The sequence below is a fragment of the Mustela nivalis genome, assembly GCF_964662115.1.
Source record: "Mustela nivalis genome assembly, chromosome: 6".
Lineage (NCBI taxonomy): Eukaryota > Metazoa > Chordata > Mammalia > Carnivora > Mustelidae > Mustela > Mustela nivalis.
The window spans coordinates 43,546,805-43,573,338 of record NC_139025.1 but is presented as its reverse complement, the minus strand read 5'-3'; the positions used below and the strand labels follow the sequence as shown (position 1 = coordinate 43,573,338).

General features: G+C 41.7%; 1 pseudogene across 1 annotated transcript; it reads left to right on the top strand.

Annotated features, from left to right (window-relative positions):
* Nucleotides 1-20,110: 20,110 nt before the first annotated feature.
* Nucleotides 20,111-20,639, top strand: LOC309866947 (large ribosomal subunit protein uL23 pseudogene; annotated as a pseudogene). The gene has a single exon. The product of its transcript is annotated as a large ribosomal subunit protein uL23 pseudogene (transcript).
* The last annotated feature ends 5,895 nt before the right edge of the window (nucleotides 20,640-26,534 follow it).

Genomic DNA, 26,534 nt, shown 5'->3' with positions numbered 1-26,534 from the left:
TATTCTTTCTATAATTATTTATTATTCATCTACTTGGTGCAAGAAATTCCTCCCAGGTATATAAACATGAATAATATGGCTGTTGAATTCAAGAAGACTTGCTTAGCCTAAGTTTCACTTGACTAAATCAAGATAAATAACTATCCCTCTGTGTCTTCTGTGAAAACCAGATAACCATCATACTTCATGGTCCACACAGTGAAGACCAACAGACAAGCTTTTGTGGTATGTGCCAAAATTACCAAGATTAACATACGTATCGTTAAAGTCAGTAGTTCAAGTCTCACTGTATATTAGAATCACCGGAATATTGGGGCACCTGGGTGGTTCAGTCGGTTAAGTGTCTGACTCTTTGTTTCAGCTCAGGTCATGAACCATGTCTGGCTCCATGCTCAGTAGGGAGTCTGCTTGGGACTCTCTCTCTCCCTCTACCCCTCCCAACCTAAAATTTAAAAAATAAAAAAGAATCACCTGGAATGTTTTCAAAAACAAAGATTCTAGGGGCACCTGGGTGGCTCAGTGGGTTAAAGCCTCTGCCTTCGGCTCAGGTCATGATCCCAGGATGCTGGGATTGAGCCCCGCATTGGGCTCTCTACTCAGCAGGGAGCCTGCTTCTCCCTCTCTCTCTGCCTGCCTCTCTGCCTACTTGTAATCTGTGTCTGTCAAATAAATAAATAAAATCTTAAAAACAAACAAACAAACAAAACAAAGATTCCACACCCTGAACCTGTTAAATCAGAATATTGGGGTTTGGGACCTTTGCATCAATTTCTCAAGTAGCTTAGGTGATTTTTAATGTGCTAATTAATAACTGTTGACATAACAAAAAAATTTAATTTAACTTTCAGATTATGGACACATAGTTAGAGGAAGAAGATAGATGATCCTAAGAGTGTGGGGGGCCATAGGAGAAACAGGTGTGGATATGAAGGGGTGGAACGGATCCAGGCAACTATCCTCTGGCCCATCTGAGTCTAGCCTTGCAATTGCCTCTCCACTCATGAACGCATGACCTTACTTGTCAGCAGAGAACTGCGAGAGGATGGGCTCTGCTTTCTATCTGCCTTCCAAAGCTCAGGCAAGTGTCATTTGAGGACTCTTCACCTTTGGAGAATAGGAAGAAACCATAAAAGGAGGGTGGAATGGGGTTGAGCTGTTTGAACAATGGAAGTATCGTCCATAGGCATCCCTCAGAGATGGAACTCATCCATTCTTTTGGTTTCAGCTGCTGTCTAAACGATGATGCCACTAAAATCAATATCTGTGGCTAATACTGCTTCTCTGCCATTCAAATTTATGTACCCAGATGCCTTGCAGACAGTCCCACCTGGGTATTCTATCTAACACAGGGTCAACATATCCCCAGATGAACTCATCTTGCTTGCTACTCTTATTCTTCTTCTCGTGCACCAATTCCCAGATGCTGGGAATGTCACCGTCATCCACCCAGGCACCTAGACTGGATTCTTTTTTTTCTTAAATTAACATATAATGTATTATTTGTTTCAGGGGTACAGGTCTGTGAATCGCCAGGTTTACACACTTCACAGCATTCCCCATAGCACATACCCTCCCCAGTGTCCATAACCCAGCCACCCCATCCTTCCCAACCCCCTCTCTTCCAGCAATCCTCAGTTTGTTTCCTGAAATTAAGAGTCTCTTCATGGTTTATCTCCCTCTCTGGTTACATCTTGTTTCATTTTTCCCTTCCTTCCCCTATGATCCTCTATCTTGTTTCTTAAATTCCTCATATCAGTGAGATCATATGATAATTATCTTTCTTCGATTGACTTATTTCTCTTTGCATAATACCCGCTAGTTCCAACCATGTTGTTGCAAATGGCAAGGTTTGGGGGTTTTTTAATGACTGCATAATATACCTATACATATCACATCTTCTTTATGCATTCATCTGTTGATGGACATCTGGGTTCTTTCATAGTTTGGCTATTATGAACATTGCTGCTATAAACACTGGGGTGCATGTGCCCCTTTGGATCACTACATTTATATCTTTAGGGTAAATACCCAGTAGTGCATTTGCTGGGTAGTAGGGTAGCTGTATTTTCAACTTTTTGAGGAACTTCCATACTGTTTTCTAGAGTGGCTGTACCGGCTTGCATTCCCACCAACAGTGTAGGAGGGTTCCCCTTTCTCCACATCCTCACCAACATCTGTCATTTCCTGACTGGTTAATTTTAGCCATTCTAACTGGTGTGAGGTGGTACCTCACTGTGGTTTTGATTTGGATTTCCCTGATGCCGAGTGATGTGGAGCACTTTTTCATGTGTGTGTTGGCCATTTGGATGTCTTCTTTGCAGAAATGTCTGTTCATGTCCTCTGCCCATTTCTTGATTGGATTATTTGTTCTTTGGATGTTGAGTTCGATAACTGCTTTATAGATTTTAGATACTGGCCCTTTATCTGATACGTCGTTTTCAAATATCTTCTCCCATTCTCTCAGTTGTCTTTTGATTTTATTGACTGTTTCCTTTGCTGTGCAAAAGCTTTTTATCTTGATGACGTCCTAATAGTTCATTTTTGACCTTGCTTCCTTTGCCTTTGGTGATGTTTCTAGGAAGAAGTTGCTGAGGCTGAGGTCAAAGAGGTTGCTGACCCAGGCTGTATTCTTAAACTCTGTGCTGAGCTCCCGCCTTTGCCTCCTCTCCCATATCTAGTCTCCTAGAACTGTCTGTCTTCTGAGCCTTTCTCATTCATCCTGTCCTCCCAGGCCTGCTACCACTGTTTTAGCTTAAACTGCCATAATTTCTGACCTGGATTTCTGCAACAACCTCCTAATGGGTTTCCCTAGTGCCGGTCTTCAACCCCTCAAATCTATATCCTCCCTAATGTTGGCATGATTATGTCAAACACAGATATGCCACATCGGCTCCCTGATTGATGGTTCTTCATCATCTGTTGAAATAGCCTTAAAATGTGCCTGCCCATTAAAATTTATATAGAATATATTATAAGAGATATCTTGGGGCTCTTAAAGCTTTTAACGCCTGAACCCCACTTAAGACCAACTGGATCAGAATCTCTGGGGCTAGAGCTCAGGAATCAATATTTTTTTTAAAAGCCTCCTAAATTGGTTCTAATATGCACCTAGAACATGTTAGACCAAATTCTCTTCTGGCTATCTGTTGCTGCACAACAAAACTTTGTTGGCTTGAACAACCACCGTTTTGTTACATCTCACAATTTCATGGATTGCAAATCCAGAGAGAATTTACCTGGGAAGTCTCCTGCTTTACATCAACTGGGATCATTTGTTGGTATTTAAATGACAGATGGGCTGGTCTAGAGTTGCCCAAGGTGGTGTCCCTGAAATCAGAAAGGGTGAGCTCCATGGGCACATCAACCAGAGTGCCGACATATGGCTTTTCAGTCTGACAATCTTAGATGAGTTGGTCTTGTTACATGGGGGACTGCTTTCATGACCTGCTACCCAGAATATGGTCCACAGGCCAAGCAGTCCCGGCATCATCACCTGGAAGCTTGTTAGAGAACGAAGAATCTCTGCCCTGTCCCCCGACCCCAGTCCTTCTGAGTCAGAATCCCCTTCTTACCCATACTCACAGCGATTTGTGCACACTCTCATGTTTGAGAAGCACTGACCTGTAGGGCAAACTCTGATATCCTTAATGTATTTGAGGTCTTCTTTCATCTGACACTTGTCGTACTTGCAGTGTTAAAATTCTCCATTTTTTCCCGCACTTTCAGATGCAGGATCACCGAGTGACTTTCATCCCTCTGCACTTTATTTTCCATGTTTCTGCGTATTGCTCTCCCTGCCTGTAATATCTTTCCTCCTTCTTCCTTCCACCAGACGCTCAACACTCCTCCTTTCTATTAAGCGCCGGTATCGCTTCCAGCAGGATGCCTTGCCTGACCCCCTCCTGCGTGTGACTTAAGGTGCGGTGCTTTCCACTATGCAGGCGTAGCTCCTGGGTAGATCACTGTCACTGCACTTGTGATATTGGTGTTTAGATTTATACCAAATTTTTTGTTTCAGGTCAGCATTCTCCATGAGACTGTGAGCTCCTCTTGGGCCAGACTTATGCCAGAGTAACATCTCTTTCCCATCACTTAATAAATAAGAATAATAGTTGCTCAGTTAATGGTTACTAAATGAAAAGTAGTATTTATGAGTATATAATTATGACTAAAACTGTTCTCAGCAAGTTGTTTGGGCGGAAGCACCCATGGAGCCTTTGAAACCTATCTTCCTGAGCAAGCTTCATTGCTAGAGATTCTGACTGAAGAGACTTGAGTGGAAGCCAGACATTAGTATGTGGAAGAAAGGTCATGGGTGATTCTGAGCCACAGTCAGGGTATCAAACTATGGTTCTGGATATTATGATGAACAAAAATATGTTTTCCTTGCTATTTTGTATTAATTAATCTCACTATTTAGTACTTTTGTCCAAATGAGTGAGCAAAAAAATTTCAAGATAGTTACAATGCCAAATTATAGGAGACTGTGATAATACTATGAATATATTTATAATTCAAGTAGCTCTAGGTTAGCAATCAGTGAGTACAGATGTCATCTCATTAGAGCTGACCCCTAATATTTATCCCAGACATTGGATGTAAGGCAGAGTAATCCCTGAGACAAAGGAGTTAGCCCTATGATCCACCTGTTCCTTCTTTGAGGGTCTGTAGGGTTCTGGAGGGAGAATCCATGTCTCCCTGAGTTGAGGAGATAGAATTCAGAGTCTGGAGGGTGCCAAGGAAGTTAATGTCTGCAGGGAGAATCCCAGGAAGGAGAAAGTTCCAGAGAAAGAGAGCTCTGAAGATCTGAAGAGGGACCTCTCAAGCCTTCACCTGATTGCTGATTAACATGCGAGGAAAGGACCCAAGGCTGGAGAAAGAATCTCCAAAAAGGATGAGAACAAAACAGTTTTCAGGGCTCATGTGGTACTGGAGATAGTTTGGGGTTTTGCCAGCCAGAGTGGAAAAGCGTCATCATTCACATAACTCATCAAACCTTGGGTAGAGTCCTCTTAACAGTGTTGCCTCAATAGTCAGGAAAATTATCCCTAGACAAAAGACTGCTCGGAGCCTGCCCTAACAAAGCTTAAAAGCCAAGTCTTGAGAGGATCAGGCTGTTTCTGGTTAACTTAACTGTGTCCCAGAACAAGCTTAGAACTTGTTACAGGAATACCAAAATATTGGCACTCAATAAAGTAAAACTCACAATGTTTTAGGACCCAGTAAAAAATTACCAGGCATACAAAGGGCCACAAAAATATGACCCATAATGAGAAGAAAAATCAGTCAACCAAAACCAACCCAGAAATGACACAGATAATAGAAGCAGTAGGTAAGGACCTTAAAATAGTTATTTTAATTACATACAAATGTTAAGAATATAAAGATAGAGCCTGTTAAGTAGAGACATGGCAGATATTAAATAAAAAAGAAAGAAAAGAAAAGCACCCAAATAGAACTCCCAAAGATGAAAATATGATGTCTGGGATGAAAGCTACACAGAATGAGATTAACTGCGGGTATCTGGGGTAGCCTCATAATACGTGTTGAGTGCATGAAGGAGGAGTAACTGAAACATATATATATGTGTAGACAGTGACCAGAGTTTTTCCAAATTTGGTGCAAATTAAATCCTATAGTTTCAAGAAGCTCAATAAGCCTGAACACAAATATTTTTTTTTTTTTAATGAAGAAAATGACACAGAGGACAACATAATCAAATTGCTTAAAATCAGTGATCATGCAAAAATCTTAAAAGCAGGTAGAGCAGGGGCACCTGGATGGAAGAGTCAGTTAAGTGTCAGCTCTTGATTTCAGCTCAGGTTTTGATCTTAGAGGTGTTGAGATCAGCCCGTGTGGGGTGCAGAGCCTGCTTAAGTTTCTTCCCCTCCCCTTTGCCCCTTCCCCCACTTGCTCTTTCTCTCTCTCTCAAAAAAATAAATAAAATATTTTAATAAAAAGCAATTAGAACATAAAAGATACATTATTTTCAGAAAAGCAAAGACTAAATGTTACAGTAGATTAAATCACCAGAAGCAGTACACCCCAGGGGATGGTGGAGAAACGTCACTGAAGTACTAACATAAAAACACAGAGTCTAGAATTCTTGGTCAGCAAAAAATATGTATTGAAAACAAAGGTAAAAGTGAGACTTTCAAGCATTCAAAATCTGAGAATTCCCCCCCACCCCCAGCAAGCCAGCATTTCTGGATATGTTAAAGGAAGTCCTTCAAGCAGAAGGAAACGAATACCAGATGGGAATCTGGGTTTACACGGGTATGAGGCACACATATAAATACAGCCTTTTTTTTCTTATTTCTCATTATTTTAAAAGATAACTGGCAGTTTAAAAATCATAACAACGTGTTGTGAGGCTTAGAACATACGTAGAAGTCAAATGTCTGAGCACAAACAACACACAAAGGCCAGAAAGAGGGAAATGGAAGAATGTTGGTATCAGGTTCTTGGGCTCTATGTGATGTGTGAATAATGTCAGTTGAAGTTAGACTGGGTGGGGAGAGAAGCAGGAGGAAGAGATTATGGAAAAACACGAGAAAATGGAGGTGTGACATACACATTTATTATCTTGACTATAGCAATAGTTTCATACAAGTATATATATATCAAAACATTGGATTTTATATTTTTTGTGCAACTTGATGTATATCGATTATACCTCAACAAAGCTGTAAAAAGAAGAAAAAAAACAACCGAGACAATTTCACACTCATTAGACTTGCATAATTCAAAAAAGTCATCCACCAATGTCAGGTGTTGTCAAGGATAGGACTGTATACTGGAGAAGGAAGTAGAAATTTTGCATGACCTCTTTGGGAAGCAGATTGGCAATACCAAGCTGAAGATGGACAGATGAATGTCCTTCCCATGTTGCACTTCTACTTCCAGGCCATGATGATAAGAAAAATTACATATGTGCACCCCAAGTCATGTCTAAGTATATTCAATGAAGCATTATTTCTAATAGCAAAAAATTGGAAACAACTCGCACATCCATCAGTAGGGGAGCAATAAATATAAGCATATTTGCACATATATTAAAACATATTTGTATATCGTAAAGCATAAGTAAACTGTGGTGTTGGCATTTGATGAGATGGGATACAGAAATTTTTTTTCTGACTTTTATGTGCAAAGAAACCACCTGGGGATCTTTAGGTCTGGGGTGGGGCTTGGGGATCTACCTCTTTGAAGAAGCCTCCTGGTGGTGCTGCTGCTTCCAGTCTGTGGTATTCTGTGTAGTAAGACAAGACTGCATGCATGAACTCCACGTCTTTGTATCGACATGGATCAGTCAAAAGAAAGGAAGAAGGAAGGAAGGGCAAGTTACCAAAAGATTTGTGCAGTATGATGGCTCTGATGTAAAAGTTTAAGAATACAAAGCAGTACTATACATTCTCCATGGATATGAATAAATGTAAAATTTTTTTAAAGAGATCGAAAACACAGACAAGGAAGATAAGGAGCAGGAGAAGTTGATTGTAGGAAGGGAGTAAAAGAAACACATAGTACTGAAGAGGGAAACATGACCGCCCACCTTAATCCTGGGAGGCTGTTGTGTTTATATTTTTAAAAAGCCCTGGGGTAAGCCCTAAAACAGAACCATTTGTTCCTTGTTGGATGTGTACCTAATGTTTTATAGGGTTCTGAGAACTATAACATATTTTAAGCTTATAGAAAACAAACACAAAATGAAATTAATACCCAAATACAACCTATTGCACAGTTCAATTTTCATGAAAACAGTGCTAGAAATCAACATACTCAAGGCCAAAATGGTGATGTTGTCACTGGGTCTTGAAGCCAGAGAGCCTCACTAATGCTTCACAAAATGAAGTAGAATTTCCTTTTGGTTGCACACCACATCTTGGTAGATAGAGACCCTAGTGCCCTCTCCTTCGTGTGACCTTAGTCTCCCTAGGCAGAGGCTACCTTGTAATGAGATTTTCTTTCTTTGGGCATCAGGTTGTATCCCAGTATAGTTGAAGTTTATGGGACAGATATGTTTATGTCTGATGCAACTTGGTTATAATACAATATTTTGAATGTGGTGACCATGCTACATTAGAAAGCTAAGTGTAGAAATTGATGTAGCCATGATTTTAAAGGGTGAGTTAGTTTTCTCTGATTTCCTTTGACGTGACAAGACACTCAACCTTCACGTCTGGCTACCCTCTTGCAGAAACAGGGCCACATGAGCTAGGCCCCCATAGCAAAGATCCCAGAGCCATCAGTCTGAGGAATTGGGACAGTCACCTGGTCTGCACTACTGCCTATGCAACTTCTGAGACCTAACATGCAGTCTGTTTCTTCCCCCAAGAGAATGAAGAATGGACCCAAATTCCCAAGAATTCATAAGCCATCAGAACAACTCGCTCTTCATCAGAACAACAAAGATTACAGTGAGCCCATATGAATGGTTGAGAAACTTTAGCCCCCTTTTTTTAATATATAGAATACTCACTTTTCCCCCCAATCCAGTCATAGAACAGCAGGTTGCATTTAAGTGTGCTTGGTTTGGGTGTGGAATCGAGTCTTTCCTTCTGTGCAGTAGAAAAAGACTGCACTTCATTTCCAGGCCTAGAACATGATGTCAGCCATCCTGCTAGATTGCACTGGGTGCAGGGGGTCCCCGCCACAGTAACCAGTGAGGTTGAAAGCATGATGGCCACTGTGATCAATGTCAAGCCAAGCCAGGATTCTGAAGCCTGGAGCCCTGGCAGGTCCACAGAGGTGCCTCTCGAGGGGTGGAACTTGGCTCTTGTCCCTCTCACCACCTGTGGAGATGGGAATCCACTGCACCCATTGTTTGAGAAATTGGAATAATTCCACTGTACCTTGGGGCCAGAGATGTTGTCACTATCTTGGCAAAGAGAGAAAAATGCTCTTCTGTATTCAGCCCAGGCAGGGGGGCGGGGAAAGAGAAGGAAGGGTTGTCAGTAAAGTTTATTGAGCCCCAGAGGGCTACGGTGCTTAATATACAGCTCATTCCATTTCATACAACTAAGCCCTTTTTCTACAATGACAAGTGCTGGCACTAGGACTAGGTCAGGAAGTTTCTGGTATCAACTCTTGGGCCATTCTTAAAATCACCTCTCCATTCTGGCTCACTGATCCACACTCCCCCTTCTCTGTGATAACTTCTCTCTAAAGACTGTTGTCCTTCTGGCTCCCACTGGGGCCAGCCCAGTCCATCAGACGTGGCTGTGTGTGATTCCCAATAGCGGAGAGCATTCAAGTCTTTTGTTTTCTCCAGGAGGCTTTAGTCCTGTATAAATTAGTGGCTATAAAAGGAAATGTCAGAGGGAGGCTTAGAGTCCAAATCTCCTTCCCCGGGGCCTCAGGGGCTCAGTTCCTGTCTAATGGAGGCTCTGTATTATAAGCATATTGACTTCTTTTCTTTTTTTTTTTTTTTTTTCCCATGTATTTCCATTTGATTATCACATGAACTCTGTGAGCCAGACGATGTTTTCCAGGTATTTCAGATGAGGCTCAGTGAATTATAAGTGAAGCAATAGTTTAGGGAAGAGAGAAAGTAGTGGGAGAAGGTGAGATGAACCAAGGTTTGAAAGAGAAGGATTTAGAAAGTGACTCTGAGGAGTAGCCTTTTATGTTGTGAGTCTCTGGGGGAGTTTCGGTAGCCCAAAGTGAAGAACTCAAACAGCATAAGCTTGGTATACAGGGGGAGAGAGTGAGGAGACTGGCCTCCTAAGAACAGAGCTCATGTTGGGAGGTAACTCGGAGAGGTGGGGTGAGGCCTCCAGGAGCCGTCAGGCTCAGGCAGGTGTGGTAGTCCAGAAGGATGCCATGTATGCTATTGGACAAACACAGAAAGAACTACCTAGTTTAAAAACGATATGGGGTGATGATAGGGGTCAGAGAGTGAGAGCAGAGAAAGAATTGAGGGAAAATAAATTAGAAGTTACTGTAGTAACTTAAGAAAAATCCGTTCTAAGGTGGGAATGGGAAAGAAAAGGACAAGTTTTATGCATTTCAAAAGAGTAACCCATAACAAACACAGGACAATGAGGATGTAAGAATCCAAAATGCCTAGGAGTTGAGCCCTGCTTTGGGTGGGTGGTGTAGAAAACGAACACCATTTTGGAGGAAAAGACAAATTCTCTTTGGGACATGATGGACTTGAGGTGGTAGAACAGTCCGAAATCCAACAAAAGATAATATTTTTTTAAAATCTATTAATTTCAAAGTTGGAGTTCAACTCTTAAGAAGAACAATTTAAGATTGAGTCCCTATATTATAAAGTAACCTTGCATTGCCTAGGATTTTCCACATGTCGACATGAGTGACATAGTCTCAGAAACTCAAAGTAAGAGGAAAGGATGAGATAACATGCTGGACTGTGGTATGATTCTATTGAATGTCATTAAGACAAGAAGAGGAAGATGTAACCACAGAGAAAAATAGCTTATTCATTTCTTTTTTAGCTATATCACATCATAGTCAGAAATATGGACACAACAGATAAAAAGGGAACAAGTATCTGAGTTCTCTGGATGTTGAAGGCTCTATGTATATTTCAGTAAAAAAGAATTTAGCTAGAATCCCAAAATTTTGATAGGAAACTTGCGCCAGAAGTTTGAGTTGATTCAATAATGTGAAGAAGAGGAAAATTTCTATTACAACTACTGTTTTCTTGAAAGTTTGTTTTGATTTGCAAGATAGCTTGTAGGTTTTACTAATACAAAGTGAGCCCTGGAACTTTTTTTTTTTTTTTTTTAAGATTTTATTTATTTGAGAGAGAGAGAGAGAGAGTGAGAGTGCAGGAGCAGGAGTGGGGGCCGAGACAGAGAGAGAAGCAGACTCATCACTGAGCAGGGAGTCCAATGGAGACTTGATCCCAGGACCCCAGAATCATGACCTGAGCTGAAGGCAGACGCTTAACTGATTTAGCCACCCAGGTGCCCCATGAAGCTTAGAACTTGAGAAGTTCAAATGGCTCTGTACTGGAGGGAGAACTTGGAGTTTAGGGCTTGGCCTAGAGTATATGGAAGTGAGGGACCGGGGGATGGTGTTAGCCTTTAAGCATCTCTGCACAGAGTGGCTAGCCTAAAATCTTAGTGAAGGGGAAAACACCAGAGATGTCTAATTTCAATTTAAAACCGCTTGAAATCCCGTGTTAAAAATACTTTCTCTTTGGAATAAACAATGATTTATAAGCTAGGACTTAAAATATATGAACCACCAAAGAAAAACTGGTATGTTTGACTTCATCAAAACTAACTTTTGTTCATCAAAAGGCCACAGTAAGAAAATGAAGAGACAAGCCACAGAGGGGTGCAGAGATTTGGACCTCTGTGAGACCCAGAACAAGAGTTCAAGCCAAACTTGTCTGGATCTCAAGTGGGTAGGGAGACCCCTATTACCATGTGGGTTGTATTAAGAGGAGCCTCCACAGGCCATATGGTTTGCTGGGTTTGGATAAGTATTTGAAAACTTTGTATCAGAACTTGAAGGATCTTTTGACTAAACTCTCAGTGTCTGTTACGTTATATTCACCAGTCATATCCAGGGTAACACAAATCCAGTCATTAAATTCTTTTTTTCTTGCTCTTTGGAAAGGCTCACACAAGAGTATCTTCTCTCTCCCCACCACCTCTTCTTATCCCCATTCTTGCTTTCTATTCTGTCTCCTCTCTACTTCCTTCCTCGTATGTCCTATTTGTTTATAACTTTTCTATTTTTATTGACTTAAGTATTATTTTGTGTAAAGCATTTCACTGTTGATGAAAGAGTCACTCATTAGGCAAGAATAAAAAACTAAGATTGATTTTATATTATTTAGCTTTCTAATTTTTTATCCCCCCCCCCCAAAAAAAGTAAAATTCAGTGTTCAAACCATTTGTTTCTAGGGCAGCACTAATTGGAGTGGATTGGATCCAGATTTTACATGAGTTATCACCTGAGAGGGAAAAAAAAAACCCCCAACCTAACTAATCAAAAAGTCTAGCTAATTTATGAATGAGACCCTTGAATCAATTCACACAAAGAACACAAGCTGTCCTCATAGTGTTCTCCTGTTGCTGCTTTTAAGCTTGTAGAGTTTTATAGTAAATACCAACATATAATGTGACCCCAGGCATGCACACGTGCAGAGCAAACTCACTGCCATGTGTAGAAGAGAATGGTAAGTGTTATTTTTGTGTTTCTTTTGTTGGTTTTTTTTTTTTTAAGTTTGAACTTGGTAAAAACTAAAAACCCATAATCAATTTTGAGACAGACCTCAAAATCTTCTGTAATTCTCTCTCTAGGGAGAGCAAAAATAGGCAGCTTCCAATGCAAGAAATAGCTGTGGTTACATGGAAACCTTTGACTCTCAGTTTCTCTTTCCATCCCTTCCAAGGCTCCCAAGAGCAGCTTACAATCATGGAGAGAAGGTCTTTGAGAACTTGTTTTAAAGGGCGTTATTTTGGGGAAAGGGTAATTAAAAAAAGTCATGCTGGTTGGTTTAGAATTTGCTCATGCAAAATACATGTGCATTTGCTTTCCACAATGCACAAAGGATTCCTGTTACAAACCTCCTTCATACTAGTGAAAAGAATTGGTCTACTGGCAAATTTATCATGGGATTTCTCAGCTTAAGTACTATTTGTCGGTGAAATCTTTTGCAGACGGGGAAATTATTTTAGTCCACTCTGATGTCCTCCAGATTTGTTTAAAAAAAAAAAAAAACAAAAAGGAGTGGTAGGGGGAGGAGAATAAAGAGTGGGGAGGAAGAGGAGGTGAGGGGAAAGAGGCAGAGGAAGAAGAGGAAGGAGAAGAGGAAGAAGATGACGGAGAAGAACAAGAAGGAGGAGAAGAAATCGGACCTAAGAGTTGCTAACATGGCAGGATCTAATTAGACACACTCTCTAGATATTTTGCAAGAAGCTGTGATATCCTTTTGATGTCAACGACCCTTATATTAAAATAAAAATAAAGGTGTTCCAAATAACCTAATGATTTGGGGCAGCAAACAGGCAAAAGAAAGAAAAAGAAGAAAGGAAGGGAGGGAGAGAGGAAGGAGAAAAGGAAGGAAGAAAGGAGGGAAGGAAGGAAAAAAGAAAGAAGAAAGAGAAAGACGTGAAGACTGGAGGAAGAGAAGGCGCTCTCTCACACTTAGGAAGCAGAAATTGGGCTAGAGAATGGAATCCACGCATCTGCCACCAGAAACATCAGCTTTCAGCACATGGGTCACTGCTTCTGAATAGCGTGGCAGCTGTGGGCCATACATGTTGTTGACAAAGAAAGATTCTGCTTTGAAACCTCAGGTTGGCATCCTATCACTAGGAAATCAACAAACCTGGAAGGCCCAGGGTGTCATTTGTCTCAAAAGACTGGGGGCGCCTGGGTGACTCAGTGGGTTAAGGCCTCTGCCTTGGGCTCAAGTCATGGTTCCGGGGTCCTGGGATTGAGCCCTACATCTGGTTCTCTGCTCCTCGGAGAGCCTGCTTTCTCCTCTCTCTCTGCCTGCTCGTGATCTCTATCTGTCAAATAAATAAATAAGACTTCAAAAAAAGAAAAAAAAAAAAAAACGACTAGATGCACCATGGAAGGAAAGGTGAGATCCCTGTCCTGCAGCACTGTTATGTTAAGAAAAGCACTTGACCCACATTCCCACATTCTCACCAGGGACTTGATGGCCGTGGCAGGTTCCACAGTTGGTGAGACATAAGAATGACAGTAATGGAGAACATGTGGCTTGAGTCCTCTTTCTGTTTCAGTGCAGGCTCCTAGAGGGTGTGCCCTCCTAGAAAGCATAATAATAACCAAAGTGTCAAGAAGGAAATCAAGGCCTTGGGGTTAAGTAAGGTGTCAAGGGCAGATAAGGAGATAAAGAGAGGAAAATCAGAATTTAAATCCAAATCATCTGACTACAGGTTCTTAACTTTTATTCTGCATTACCTCCCACTCTGGAGGAGGAGGGGGAAAGTAGTAGGAGCATTAGGAATACTTGTTATTGATTGTTTCCAATTTCAAGAGTTCCTTCCCATGATCCATTAGTCGCCTTCTCTTATTTTACTGCCACCCTCAAGTGGTATTGCAGAGAAAGGCAAAGATGTCCCTGTGGATCAGACAAAGAAAGAATAAATAAATGCTGGTCTCCCTAATACCAGCAGCTTCTCACTGTAACACATGCCTGAAGTCCTGAAAAGGAATACGAGGATGGACTGGGAAGGTGGGTAGAAGGAGCAGAAATGGGACCCTAAGGATACAGGACACAGGATGCATTTTTCTGTTTACCAAGGAATTTCTTGTTTAGTTTTACCTTGGCAGCTCTCCTGTGTGTTTTTTAATGTAGAGAAAAGAAGATGGGAAGCAGAGCTGCCGAAAACTCCAGTGCCTGGAAATAGCCTGGGGTCTAAGAGATTGCAGCCAATAGGACGAAGGGAGAGAGGGTCATTATTTATACACTTCCAAGCTCTTGGGGGGAGAGTCTGCTCGCATCTCTGGTTCCAGATGGCTAGCTTTCCAGCCCACAAAGATGGATAGATACAATGATGTGTTGGAATATGGACCATTGTGGAATTAACCAAAAGAAACATTTTTTCTTTCTTACTTCAGTATGTATTCTGATCTCAAGGGAGTACATCGACTACCTATTAGATATTCACAGAGGTGAACAGATTGTTATGATGGGTTGCAAAACACAAAGGTTACAGGCCACCAAACATAAGGCTTAGATACACTGACATCAGAAACCTCGTGGAAGGGAGTGCTAAGCTGTGAAAGGACAGCAGCTGGGAGAGTGTCCCCAGGGCAGCAATCACATGTGCCTCTGGCAGCCCTGAGTTGTCATCTTTTCAGTCTGCACCTGTCTCTTCTTCTGGACTCCAACCCCCACCACCCATTCTCAGTTCCATTTTCATCTCCCAGATCAACCTTTGGATTTCAATAAAGAGCTATGGGCAGTTTTAATAGCTCATTGAAACTTGTCATGCCCAGCCTTAGAGACTTGAATTTTTCTCATCATTTTCAAGAAATCTTTTACTAATCTATTTCTACCACATTCATTTGAAAAATGTCAGCAATGATTTGTTACTCACGTGTTTGGTTAGAGTTTCTGTAGAGAAACATTCTGGGTCAAACAGTAGCCAGTGCCCAAACCCTTGAGCCAAAGCAGGACTTCCTCCAAGAAACTAACTGGCTCCCCCTGCAAAAAAAAAAGTCTTTGTGTGTGGGGAATCAAATTGTTCTTCCAAAGTAATATTTAAAATCAAATTGAAGTTTAGAAAGCAATTTTTTGGTGATTGATTTAATTATGTATTCAAGCATGATTCAGTAGTCCTAAGAATGATGCTTTTCATAGGCCTTCTTTGTCATGATGCCAATTTTGTATTGTTTTCTGCAACGTTTGTGTAAATATAAGAAACCCTAATAGGAAAAGTGAGATTAACTGAAGGTTTTGAGTTAATTCCTTTATGTACTTCCTGTCCGTTTCAAAAACTCGTAAGAGTATGGGTGGTCTGAAAACCACGAGTATAAGCTGAACCTGTGTTTAACAAATCAATCTGATGAGTGTCTACAAGCACTTTTTTAAAAAAGATTTTATTTATTTGACAGAGATCACAAGTAGGCAGAGAGGCAGGCAGAGAGAACGGGGGAAGCAGGCTTTCCGCTGAGCAGAGAGCGGGATACGGGGCTTGATCCGGGGACCCTGGGACATAACCTGAGCCAAAGGCACAGGCTTTAACCCACTGAGCCACACAGGCACCCCAACAAGCATTTTTAAAAAGGTGGGGGAAAAAAAGAATGGAAGAGAAAATATCAGAGTTTATTACCTATAATTGAAATATTTTTCAGGAAGTGTTTGCTTGAGTTGAGTGTGTGTGTGTTGGCCTTTAATTTGTTTATTGCTTTGGGTCTCATAAAAACTTTTTTGGGAGGGGAGAAACTACTGTCCAGAAAGACAGCAGAGAAAATAAAAGCTCCTCGAGAGAGGCTGGATTATTCAGAAGCCTGAAAAGCAAATTAAGGAACTTGACTTTATGTAGAATCCATTCCACCTCCTTAAGCATATAATAAAAAATGGTATGGTAAAAGGGAAGTTTCTGTAAGAGTTGGGCAGGGGTATGAGCGATTGCTTAGGATCAGGGACAGATGCGGTGAACTATCACTGACATTTCTCAGAACAGACCCCAATCCTTGCTGTCTTAAGCATGAAAGGAATTTTTCAAACGGATATTGGCTAGCTCGCAGAAAGGCTGGGAAGTTGAGAGAACCAGGCTGAGGAAATGAGCAGAACTGAAGGGGATGACAGAGCCAGAGCCACAGGTGAAATCTGCCCCATAGAGCTGGGTCTGCTGAGGACCCTGTCTGCCAGCAGCTGGGGACCGGGCATGGAAGCTGGAGCTGACTCGGTCGGTGAAGTTCTCCTAGGTAGCCCTGAAGACATCCAGCAGTGGTACAGCTGCCCCTGTGACCACAGCAAAACATTCTCAACTGTTCCATCCCCCATGCATCCTTGTTTCAGATGTAGTGTCTGGAATGGCTACTTCTGGTTGGCCAAACTCGGGGACAGACACATGAGCTCTGGCTTCAGGAGGGGTTGGGAGACATGATCTGCCCTTTCTGGTTTCTGCAGATGGAAGCTGGGTGTGCCTCTAATGATCCTGCCCCCAGTTCCAGTGTGTGGAGGCAGCTCCCACGCACTACCAGGCAGTTCTCAAACACCAGATCAGCGTCCTACAGTTGAACTCAAGGCTGACACTGGCTATTTGGAGACAGCAGTGGATTCCACAGGCTAAGGGCTCAGTCCTGCCAAGACTGGCCCTCTGCCTCAGGTGCCAGGTTCTCACTGACTGGTTATAAATCACAAATTCTCACAACGGCCTCCTTGGGTTCAATTAATTTGCCAGAGGGGCTCACAGAACTCAAAGAAAGATTTTATGTATTAGGTTATTGGTTTATTTAAAGAGGATGTAACTCAGAAATAGCCAGATAGAACCGATATATAGAACAAGATAGTGAGAAAATACGCAGAACTCTCCCTGAATCTACCTTCCCAACCAGGAAGCTCCCATGCTTGTGGAATTTTTAAGGAGGCTCCATGACACAGGGATGATTGGATAATCATTAGCCTTTGGTGATTGATTCAACCTGTAGCCCTTCTCCCTTTCCTGGAACTTAGGGTGGGACTGAAAGTTCCAACTCCCTAATCGTGTGGTTGAGTTCCCTGGCAACCATCCCCCATTCTTTCATTACCTAAGGGCTTTCCAAAAATTGCCTCATTAACATAACAAAAGATACCTTTATATTCTCGCCACTTAGGAAATCCTGAGGGTTTTAGAAACTCCGCCAGAGAAAGAGACAAAGACCTATATATCTTACGATAAGTCACAAGATCACAGCCTCCCATCAAGATTCAGACAATGGAGGACTCTCTAAACATAGAAGAGGAGTTGGTTCATCATAGACCAGCTAGATGATTGCAGTACTCCCGCTGAGGTGATGAGGGCTTTGGAGTAGGGTGTGACAAAGAAAAAGAAGCCCAAAGAACTAACTAAGCCAAGAGATCAGTGAAAGAAGAAACAAACAGACTTGGTGACATTATGTACAGATGATTAACAATGGGGAATGGAGAAACCTAATACCAGGCTTATGTCTTGGAAGTGAAGAGAGGTTGGTACAGCTGGCAGATACAAGAACTGAGAAAAGACGAAACTGAGGAATGGTTGTGTAGCCATATTAATGACCACAGGACTTAATCCTTCTTCGAGACAGTGGCCATGATGAAGGTAACTCCTTCAGCTAGTCCTGTTCTTTAAGATCATTTCTAAGACGACTTACATTATACCATTGTCTTTTGTGGCTCTCCTATATATTGTCACTGGTCATCTGATACTCTCATGGGCTTAGAATTTCCTAAACCAGTGTTCTCATTTAGCCTTGTAGCCTGCATCCTACACTCTTTCAATATTCACTTTTACATGCATTTTGAAAACTCATACCAGAAAGAACCTTAAAGAATGCTTTATTTTTTTAAAATTGTAACATGTAGCATTTACAGGAATCACAATTTCCCATTCAGATTCGGCGTGTTAAAAGACGCAAGAGCATATTTATAATGCAAACACAGAAGCACAGATAAACCCTGGATAATAAATCTATATGGCAATGACTGCCCATGCTTTCCCCTCCCAAGATGAGAAAGGGTCGACCATCAGTCACAGCTCCAGTGCCCTTCATTCTGCCCATTTAGGACGGGACCTGAATTCCATGCATATCCATCCATCCAACATCAGGTTGATGAGTGTACTTGCTCATATGCATCTTGTGTCTCCTACAACTTCTAACTACGCTAGACCTTGCAGTTTAGAAAGTGCAGTAGGCTAGGTTATTAAGAGAATATGAAAAAACCAAACGAGAGAAGTGCTTAAATCAGTTTGTAGCAGTTCGCAGCTAGAAGACTGGACTGAAAACCACTGTAAGTCCTCCAGCATTACTTCTCTGGTGTCTCCTTTCCTAATTACTCTTTTCCACCTCCTTTTATGCACAGAGCTTACTTACGCGTTTCAAATTTCCTTGCTTTTAAGATGAAAGCCAGATATTGAAGTCTCCCTAGTAATTCTGAAGCTCTTATATCCTGTCTGGCATCATGGTGCCTAGATGCTTCCAAATTTACACTCTTTTCCTTGTATTTCAGACAAAGAAACTAGGAAAGTATAAATGAATTGCGTTTAATGAGTTGTGAAAATCAAGAGACGTGGGGTGAGGCAAATCTTTTCCAGTTCTGGAATCCTATGAAAGAAGACCGAAAAATCAATGCTTTGAATGAGTTTAGAATGAGGGTCAACTCGTTCTTCATCATCATGATTTTTAAAGTCATACCAAACAAGTCACTCCAGACTCCTCCTGAACTAGTGCTTGCCGATTCTTGTCGTCAACAGCGATTGGTGCCTGGAGATTATATTCTTAAATTATACCTACCTAAATCAAAGGAAAGATACAATAGGGTGCCTGAAAAACAAAACAAAACACAACCACAGCTGCATTCTGTGTGATTCGGTGGTCAAGAAATTGTGATATATACTGGAAGAGACTTAGGAACTTTTCCTAGAATCTTCTCTTCCTCCTCACCCAGGCCATGTCCCTTCATTGAGTTCATTCCTCTTCACCTGGATCTTAGATTTTCTTTCGCTCAAAGGCCATTTCATCAGGGAAGCTATGCCTGGCACCCTAGATGAGGTGAAATCCCCTGTTACCTTCTTTTTATGACTCAAGTTTGTACCCAGAGATCTGCTTTCCCACTCCACATGAAGGCAGGAGTATATCTTTTTGGTTTGTTTATTTGTTCTAGTATCTTGCACAGTTTGGGCACATAGTAATCATTCAGTACCTAATCAACAAATCAGGAGTCCTGAATTATAATCCTAACCTTGCTTCTAACCTTGGAGGAATTTTCTTGTGATCTTGGAAAAATTGTCTTCCTCTTGTTGATCTTGATTTCTTCACTCTATAAAATGAAGATTTGGGGCTGGCTAATATCTTAGGAACTTCTCCGTATTTCATGATCCAGAAACGTTCTTTAAGAAAAATTCGATGGTAAATTCTTAATGAGAGGCAGGGTAAGATGCCATTTCACCAGTGCAAGCATCTTAGCAGGATAGGCAAGCTGGTTATTCTGAGCTGCAAGAGAACGCTTATTTTGAGATACTGGTAGATTTCCTGAATTCCTTAGATTTTCAGTTTTGGGGAGATTCAAACTTGGGTAAATTGCTGAGAACAGGGCTGAAAAGGGCTTGGGGGTCAGAATATCTATTAAGGAAAACTGAAAAGACAGTTATAGGGAAAAGTGGTGGGAATCGTAAGAAAATATTTCTACATACTTATATACGTATGTGTTCTGCCCTACTAGAACAGATGGTGGTGAATCCTTTTGAAAAGTGACAATTATGGGCACCTGTGTGGCTCAGTGAGTTAAAGCCTCTGCCTTCTGATCAGGTCATGATCCCAGGGTCCTGGAATCGAGCCCCGCATCGGGCTCTCTGCTGAGCAGGGAGCCTGCTTCCCCTCCTCTCTCTCTGCCTGCCTCTCTGCCTACTTGTGATCTCTGTCAAATAAATAAAATCTTAAAAAAAAAAAAAAAGAAACCCCTTTTACGAAGATGGCGGCGAAAGCTAAGAAGGAAGCCCCTGCCCCTCCCAAAGCCAAAGCCAAAGCAAAGGCTTTGAAAGCCAAGAAAGCGGTGCTGAAAGGCGTCCACAGTCACAAAAAAAGAGAAGATCCGCACATCACCTACGTTCCGATGACCCAAGACTCTGCGTCTCCGAAGGCAACCCAAATACCCTCGAAAGAGCGCCCCCAGGAGAAACAAGCTTGACCACTATGCCATCCTCAAGTTCCCCCTGACTACTGAGTCAGCCATGAAGAAAATAGAAGACAACAACACACTTGTGTTCATTGTGGATGTCAAGGCCAACAAGCACCAGATCAAACAGGCTGTGAAGAAGCTCTAGGACATTGATGTAGCCAAGGTCAACACCTTAATCAGGCCTGATGGAGAGAAGAAGGCATACGTTCGGCTTGCCCCTGACTATGATGCTTTGGATGTTGCCAACAAAATTGGGATCATCTAAACTGAGTCCAGCTGGCTAAATCTAAATACAGTTTTTTCATGATAAAAATAAAAAAAAGAAAGAAAGAAAGAAAGAAGAGAAAAGTGACTATTAGTATGCTAAAGTATTTTGTAAATTCAGTTTTTCATCTAATGAGATTCTGAAAGCACTGCCCAACCACATTTTGACCCATCTGCATGCTTCTTTGCCTCAGACTCCTCCTTCTACAACCTTAGAGCCAGTTTTTTAGAACGATACCCTGGTTGAGGGGGGAGGCTGAGTTCCCCACGATGCCCTACCTGGGAACAAATTTCTGCATCTAATAATAACCAAAAGGAAATATCCTGTGCAAATATTTGAAACTGAGACAGGCGGCTTTTGACACTTCTGCCAATGTCTTTCATTAAATGTTTGTCTAAAAAAGCAACTGCAACCCAACCGTCTCTGAACTGTATCTCATTTTGCTTGAGGACATTTATCATTCTGTTCCTTCCTCTGCTCTGCTTTAATCTCATGGGAGTTTTCATTAAAAAAAAAAAAAAAACTGATCTGAAGATCAGAAGCCATGTCAGTGATATGAATGGGGGCAGGGTCCTGATATACCATTTCCTATCGGTCTGGGAGGAGACGTCTGCTGAATTTGGATGCTGGGTGAGGAGCAGGTTGGAGCTGTGAAATGACCATCGGAGGAGCAGGAGGTGGTAAGTGGCCACTGACCGGCCATTGTACCAGCACTCAGGTCCGGCAGCTCAGGCCTGGAGGCCAGTGCGCAGCTGGAGGGACAAGAGAGAACAGGAGGACCACTAGGGCTGCTGGCTTTGAGAATCAATGCTTAATGTACAGCACAATGACTAGAGTTCATAATACTGGATTGTATATTTGAGGATGCTGAGAGAATAGAAGTTCTCATTACAAGGGAAATATTGGTGACTATGCATGGTGTCAGATGTTAACTAGATTTATTGTGGTGATCATGTTGCAATATATACAGATACTGAATCATTACATTGTACACCTGAAACTAATATATCAATTATATCTCAATAAAAAATTTCGTAGCAGTAATACAGGTATTACTATTGTCCCTGAAAAGTTTTCTATAGGTCACATTTTCATAAGCTAATAGATGTATTTAATGATTACATGAGAATTGTGTACTTTAAAAAAAAGTAATTCAGTGCTAATAAAATAGCCTTCTACAATAAGAATTTAAAAAGGAATCAGTGCCATTCACTGAGAGAGGAAGGAGAGGGAACAGCCCAGAATCTACCATTCCAGGTTTCCTCTTGTGTCTTGCCTTTTGTGGTACAATGTAGCTTCATCCTGGCTACCAGCAACCCTCAAGGCCAAGGCAGATTTTCAGTGCAAGATGCTCGAAAGCTGCTGTTTCTGGCCTCTCCTCATTACTATTATATTTCTCTTCTCCTCTCCCAGCAGCGAGGTAGAGATAGGATGATACAACCAAACAGTAATAAGCAGTGTTTATCAAAGTTCTCAACCAGGCACTCTGCTGAGTGCTGTCCATACACTGCCTTTTTAATCTTTAATTCTTTTAAACTGAAGCACAGGGACAGTGGCTCAGTCAGTTAAGCATCTGCCTTTGATTCAGGTCATGTTCCTATGGTCCTGGGATCAAACCCACATAGGGCTCCCTGCCCAGGAGGGAACTTGTTTCTCCTTCTGCCTGCTGCTCCCTCTGCTTGTGCGTGCTCTCTCTATCTCTGACAAATAAATAAACAAAATCTTTAAAATTCTTTTTAAATAAAAAAACAAAATAAAATAAACTGAAGCACCAAGTGGTTAAATAACTTAGTCAAAGTCTCTGGTTGGCCAGTAGTAGACCAGGATTCGAACCCAGGATATAGGACTTCAAAGTCTACACCTTAAAACCACATTATCAAATGACTCCAAACATCTAGCTAAGGCCCTTAACAAATCAAGTACAAATGACCCTTGAACAACAAAGGGGTGAAGGGCACCAACCCCCAAATAATCGAAAATCCATGTATAACCTTGAACTCCAAAACTTGACTACTATAGCCTACTGTTGACCTGAAGGCTTACTGATAACACAAACAGTCTATTAACACCTATTTTGCACGTTATAAATATTATATACTGTATTCTTAAAGTAAGCTAAAGAAAAGAAAATGTTATTAAGAAAATCATAAGGAAGAGAAAATACATTTAAAGTGTTGTAATTACTGAAAAAAATCTGTGTGTAAGTGGACCCTCACAGTTCCAACCTGTGGTGTTCAAGTGACATTTACTTTACAGATAGATTAACAGGCATGTGGCCCTTGATCAGACCTTATGTTTGACATAGTAAAGATTAGACTCAGTAGTCCCTGTCTTTATGGAATTTACATAATTTATATTACCATAACTTAGTACCAAGAGTCTCCATTTAATTTTAGAATTACTGAAAAAAAATTGGGAAAATATTCACTCAAGATCAAGGATCAATTAGACTTATGAATGAAATCAGGTCTTAATGAGATTCCTGCCAAACAAAAACCCTTGTTGTTTCTATGACTCATGTTCAGGGACTTAGGAAGCAGGGATGAGGAAGTCCTCAGGTTTGGAGCATGACTGTGGAAGATCTGTGGTCTGGGAGTCAAGTGATTGGAGTCAAGGGCCAGCTCTGCATTTGCTCAGCCACTCTGGGGCTTTGAGCAAGGTTCTTGGAACTGGTGCTCAGGGTTCTCATCTGGAAATTGAGGTGTGATTAGATCAGTAGTTCTCTTTGGTGACACCTTCAAATCACCTGGGGAGGTATGGAAACTAGGAATGCCCCATCCCAACTTAGGAGATACTGATTGAATTTGTCTAGAGTGAGGCCCAGACCGTCATAATTTTTTCTAAGTTGTTCGGGTGATGTGGCCATGCAGCCAGGTTGAGGGAACTACCCTGGATCAGAGAGTATCCTATTTTCCTGGCAGACCGAAATTTCTATAAGTCAGTGCTTCTGTCACTAAGCTATGACATAGGTCATTTCCCATGGCCTCAGAAGCCAGCCATGCAGAAGGTTGAAACTAGCTAGATTAAGAAGCACCACCAAGTCTGATCCAGTTTGAGGAAGATGTCTGCCTGAGGTAGTCATTGCATTCCTTCTAAACTTTATAAAGAAGCTACATAGAAATCCCTAAAATACTGGAGTTTTTAGCCTGTTTTGACAAGCCAATGCATTGTCAAGAGCAGAGCTAAGGGTTGGATGTACTTAAGCGTGGAAGCTATGAAAGAGCCCGAGCAGGAGAGTGGGAAAAAGTATTTGCTTTATACATATACGGCCTCAAAGCCTTTCTTGATGAGTCATTCTTTGAATTAAGCCTGGTCAAGAATTTTCTTAGAAAAAGGAGGTGGAGGAACATGTAGGGAATAATGTGAATGCCTGAAGTCAGTGGTATACTGGTATGTGTTTAACAACTGGCTCATAATAATAATAATAACAATAATACTAGTAATAATAATAATAATAATAATACTGCTTTGATTTGAGCATTTGCCAATATCTCTGGTGTAACGATTCCTACCACTGCTGATTTCAAGCTACCAGCCTGATGTCACTGAATATAGAGCTGGAAAGAGATACACACAGTCGGCTCTTGTAAACAATTATAAGGAGCTCTGACACACCACTGCTTATGTCCATGAAACAGCAGACTGTGAATGGATTGATCAGATCGACTTTCTCTGTGATTGAAACCTCTGAGCAGCTTAAAAGCTCAGGATTGACAAGAGCCAAGGGGGTGGGGAGGTCAGGAAGAAGGCAGGAAGGATATTGCCTAATCAGTTGTCTCTCATTCAGTAAGTGTTCGTAAGTGCTACTTGTGAGCTTCTCGGGCATGTGAGTGGCTAGGGGTAGGACAGCGGAGCGGAAGAGAGTATGTACTTCCCTTCCGTTGGCTTATAGTCTGGTTTTTCCCAGAGCCAACTACAGAATCTTGGACAGTGGTGATGGTGCTGGAAAGGGGATCCTTTTTTATGCTTTTTATACTGAGAAAACACTAAATGGATCATTTATAGCAGTGGGGAGACTTGGTGGATGGGGCTACTGTCTTTGTCTAATGATTAGACAAGCATTAGCAGCAGTGATTGTCTTGCTGTTAATGTTTACGGGCAAGGAGCAGCAGTCAATAGTCTTCAGAGGAGGAGGGAAAGGAGAACGGTGTGGCACCATTCATACGGAAGCAATTTGCCACCCGACTGCAGGAGATCATTCTGTTCAAACTTCTCTGAAAAGTTTTTGGGGGCAGGGGGGAGGGCATGGAAAACACTTCAGGCCAGCTATTAAAATGATGTGAAGAGAAGCTTGATCCAAAACTTCTGCTTGAATCAGTAGAATAGCTAGGTGGTTTAAATGACAGTGCACAATTGGAGCAAAATCCACTGCTCAAATAGGCAAGAAGTCTTACTTCCAGGCCATGCTGACCACCAATCTGTGTGTTCATTCATTCGCTTGTTCATTCATTTATTCATCAAATGTTTATTGAGGATCTTCATGGTGCCAGGCTCTGCAGTAAGGAACAAGAGCTTCAACAGAGAACAAGTGGGCTTTATTCACTCCCCTTGTTATGCTTAAAACCAACTGGAGAGAATAAGTTAATAAACCAATGATTACTAGTGAGAGGTGCTAAGAAGAAAACCAAGAGCGAAACAGGGAAATAAAGGAAAACATTGGGAACCTAGTCCTTCATGGGGCATTCAGGAAAGCTGTGGGTAGATTACATTTCAATATACGATTGGGAGAGAGAAACCAGCCATGCGATATGTGGGGTGAAGGTCACGTGAAACCCTGAAGAGGAGGTTGAGAGGGATGTCTAGGCAGAGGATACCACACAAGCAAGGACTTAATGCAGGGAAAAGCTTGGTGTGATCAAAAGCTAAAAATAAGGCCATACAAATCTGGAAAGACAGAGTAGATTTGTGGTTGCCTTAGGGTGGAGGAATTGCGGGGAAATGGGGAGTGATTGCTAATGGGTATCAGACTTTGGGAGAATGTTCCAAACTTGATTATGGTGATGATTACACAATTCTTTAATTACATTTAAAAAACCATTAAACTGTATACTTTAAATTGATGGGCAGCATGATCTATGAATTATAACTCAAGCTGGTTTTTGTGTGTTTTTTTTTTTTTTTAACTTGAATACTTGCTGTCTCATGAGCGAGTGCGGTGGAGTGAGTGAGATCAAGTAAAAAATTCTCAGGCAGGCTCACCTTGGTAGGGACCTGAGGATCCTGGTAACGAAGTTGGATTTTATTCCAGGCACAAGAGAAGTCATCACGTTGGTTGCCGTGCGAGTGAAAAGAGAAGCCAAGGGTGGAAGGAGAGAACTTCAAAAAATATTGCAACAAACTAGATGGAAAGTGATGGTTAAGACGTGTAAGTGGGTGTGCAGAGAAGTGGGGATTCCGAATACATTTCGGAGGCTGCTGCTGACAGGAATTGGTGAAGCATTGAGTGTGGGGCACGAGGGGAAGCAGTATAGCAAGGAGAACACCTTCTAGTTTGTATTCTTTCTCACCTGCTGCTTCTTGATGCTAAGGTAGAAGATACAAGGAAGAGAATGTATGGCCATCCAGCCCAGGCCTTCCTTTAAATATCTTCTCTGGTAGGACACCTGGGTGGCTCAGTTGGTTAAGCATCAGCCTTCGGCTCAAGTCATGATCCCAGGGTCTTGGGATCGAATCCCACTTCCGGCTCCTTGCTCAGGCGGGAGCCTGCTTCTCTTCTTGCTTGTGTGTGCCATCTCTGACTTTCTCTCTCTCTCTCTCTCCCTCTCCCACTCTCTGAAAAATAAACAAAATCTTAAAAAGAAAAAAATCTTCTCTGGGGCAGAGACAAATGGTGACTACTGCAGCTGTCTCTACTGAATGCTCCTCCCATAGCTCACATGAACCCCTTCTGTCACAGTGGTGTAGGAAGGAACGCTACTGCGGGGCAAGAGTACACTCTCA